A 3,623-nucleotide genomic window follows, 5' to 3' on the forward strand; every position below is an offset into this window, starting at 1 on the left:
AAGGTGTACATTTTGTCTAAAAGCATTAACAAGGAACTAAAATGCCTACTCTTCTTACAGCACAGCATAAAGTCATGTTTCACACAAGAGAACCACACCAGTTTGAGAAACATTGATCTCCTCTTAGATTGTCCCAGAATACTTTAGACATAGAGCTTGCTTTAGATTTTTCATCAGATATCATTCACTAAACTGCTAGCTCAGAATGAAACCATGTTTCATACGAGAATCATACATTGGCTTGTGAAACAGTGTTCTCCTTATAGATTTTCGGAGAACACTTTAAAAAGAGCTCATTGTAGATTTTCTCATCAGATATCTCCACCATTAGCAATTTTCCAAAATGACACAAGCTTTAACCCTAGCATAACAAACTTCATTTTGATGTTCGAACACCCAGATAATACTCTGAACTTCTTGTGTAAATTGCCATATAAACCAATTTATAAAAATCAACCAAACCTTTTTGCAGCAAAGCATCAATTAAAGCTGTTAGGACCTTCCTCTTGCTGCTCACGGTGATTTCCGGGCTCAGTTAACCATTAAACATCGAATTCAACATCAAAACCAAAGTCACCAACTCGCCAGTGCTACCCTCTCCTACGGTTGCTTTCCTCTCTTGCTTTGTTGATTCAATCCACACACTTAGGATGGATACCACACAGGTAAGAGTCACAAAGGCTCAAGCAATTGGCATGGAGAAGAAATCACGAAGAAGAAGAAGGTAGAAGGACATGGCAGTCTCTCTTTGGAGCTCACGGGTTCAATGGACGGCTTCAACTAATGGACCGGTTTCAATTAGGATGAAAACACCAATATATATAGTAAGTCATGTGGCCAACATAAGGTAAGTAAGGATATGGTAAGTAGGCTCGACTAGGGTTAACTTCCAATGGAAAGAATCAACAAGCCACAAAGAATATTAGCCGTCCAATAGGTAAGGCAACGTTTGGTCGGTTCATCCATTATTCGATGTTGAATTATCGTTCAGTCATTCATGTCGACTGATAAAATTGGTTCTCATCATCGCCCGGGAGGTCGTTTGACAACATAATGTCTAACAACCTCCACCTTGGTGTCAAAGGACCTGCAAAGAAAAACGTTTTTCCATTAGTGACACCTCTAACAGAAAAACCGATAAAATTGAAATCATTTACCTGTACTGATGTTTAGAAGCTCTTTGCAACTTCTAAACTTTACGAGTGGCAGCACTTTCGTGCCCATATTTGAAGGATTGTACTGTGTGTGAATTTTTTCAAGTCTTACTACTTCTTGTGATATTATATCCCTAATAAAGTGTAACCTAACATCGATATGTTTAGTGCGTTTGTGAAAGACAGGATTCTTACACAAATGTATGGATGATTAACTATCAGAATACACAATCACATACTCATTCAAGACACTCAGTTCATGAAGTAGACCTCTAAGCCATAGAGCCTCTTTAATTGCTTCAGTGGTGGCAATATATTCTGACTCTATAGTGGATAGTGCAACTATGTGTTGTAACTGTGATTTTCAACTAACACACGAATTTGATAAGGTGAATAAGTAAGAGGAAGTTGATTTCCTACCATCCCTATCTCCTGCATAGTCAGCATCTACAAAACCCTTTAATTTCACGCCTTCTTTATTAGCACTAAATTTTAGACCCACGTCACTTGTACCCTTCAAATATCTTAAAAGCCACTTTAATGCTTCCCAATGTTCAGGACCTAGATTAGACATGTACCTACTGAGAGTAGTAATAGCGAATCCTAAGTCCGGTCTAGTGCAAACCATCAAATACATTATGGAACCAATCACATTTGAGTATGGAATTTTACTCATGTATTCCAATTCATTTTCATTGCAAGGAGCTTGTTCCTTAGATAGAACAAAATGATTTGCAAGAGGCAACGTGACAGGTTTGCAGTCACTCATATTAAACTTTTTCAACACTTTTGATATGTATAGGGACTGATGTAAGAATACAATGGAATTTGACCTATTTCGTTCTATTTCCATGCCTAGAATCCTTTTAGCCTTTCCTAGGTCTTTCATGTCAAATTCTCCACTAAGATCTGCTTTTATATTGTTTATCCACTTAGGAGATGATCCAACTAAAAGCATGTCGTCCACATAGAGCAACAAAAACAAATAATTGTTATCAGTCTCGTTGTGTCGAAAGTATAGACAGTGATCGAATTTACTTCTTTGAAATCCTATAGTGAGTACAAAGGAATCAAACCTCTTGTACCACTGTCTAGGTGATTGCTTTAGACCGTATAGGGATCTTTTCAGAAAACACACATAATCAGGTTTTAACTTGTCTTTAAAACCTTTTGGTTGATTCATAAAGATTTTTTTATCAAGCTCTCCATGTAAAAAAGCTGTTTTTACATCGAGTTGTTCAAGTTCCCAGTCAAAGAGCACAACCAATGCGAGCATGACCCTAATAGTAGTGTACTTGACAACTGGTGAGAAAATCTTGTTATAATCAACACCTTCTTTCTGTGTGTAACCCTTTGCTACTAACCTAGCCTTAAACCTTAAGGGTTCTGAACTACTAGTACCTTCTTTAACCTTAAAGACCCACTTGCAATCAACGATTGATTTATTCTTAGGTCTCGATACTAACTCCCAAGTTTGATTCTTTTCTAGAGAACTCATCTCTTCTTTCATAGCCTCAAGCCACTCCTTAGATTGACCACTGTTATAGCCTCTTCAAACATTTCTGGCTCCCTATCAACTACTTCTTCGTAACTAGCGTATGCAAAATCCAATTCAGATTCATATCCGAATCTCCTAGGTTCTCTCGTTTGTCTTCTCTCTCTATCTCTAGCTAAGTTATAGTTAGCTAGTGGATTTTCTTCTTCAGGATGCTCTTCTATCACTACTTCATTTTCCTCTTCAGGTTCTTGGACCTGAATCTCCACCTCACTCGAAATACTAGGTACTGATGTGTTAAATTTTCCTAACTCCACCTTAAACCGACTTCTTTCTTCACTTGATTCAGTTTCACTTACTAGTTCGGTTTCGTTCTTTAGACAAGGCATCTCTTTCTCATTAAATGTGACATCCCTACTTACGATGATCTTAACTCCTTTTTGGCTTCTATCCCATAGCCTATATCCCTTAACCCCTTCGGGATACCCTAGAAAGACACACTTCCTGGCTCTAGGTTCTAACTTTCCCTCACTTTGATGAGAAAAAGCAGCACAGCCAAACGCTTTAAGCATCGAGTAGTCACCCAATTTTCCAGACCATTTCTCATGTGGAGTATCACCATTTAATGCAGCTGATGGAGTCAAATTTATTAGATAACAGGTAGTGACAACGGCTTCACCCCAAAATGACTTAGGAACCCCAGAACTTAACATCATGCAGCGCACTTTGTCTACTATGGTCCTATTCATTCTTTCTGCCACCCCGTTTTGCTGGGGAGTATAAGGGACCATTTTGTGCCTCGTTATTCCACTTTCTTTACACATCCTATCGAATTCAGTATTACAGAATTCTAGGCCGTTATCTGTCCTTAAAAATTTGATCCTCTTGCTAGTTTGGTTTTCCATTTGTTTCTTCCAATTGTTAAAGTTATGGAAGGTTTCAGTTTTGTCTTTCAATAGATAGACCCACACTTT

The 3,623-nt window shown here is 38.1% G+C and overlaps 1 pseudogene; it reads right to left on the minus strand.

Annotated features, from left to right (window-relative positions):
* Positions 1–376: 376 nt before the first annotated feature.
* LOC111371949 overlaps positions 377–3,623 on the minus strand; it is a 13,373-nt pseudogene continuing 10,126 nt past the window's right edge.

Source organism: Olea europaea, chromosome 23 (genome assembly GCF_002742605.1).
Source record: "Olea europaea var. sylvestris chromosome 23, O_europaea_v1, whole genome shotgun sequence".
Taxonomy (NCBI): Eukaryota; Viridiplantae; Streptophyta; class Magnoliopsida; order Lamiales; family Oleaceae; genus Olea; species Olea europaea.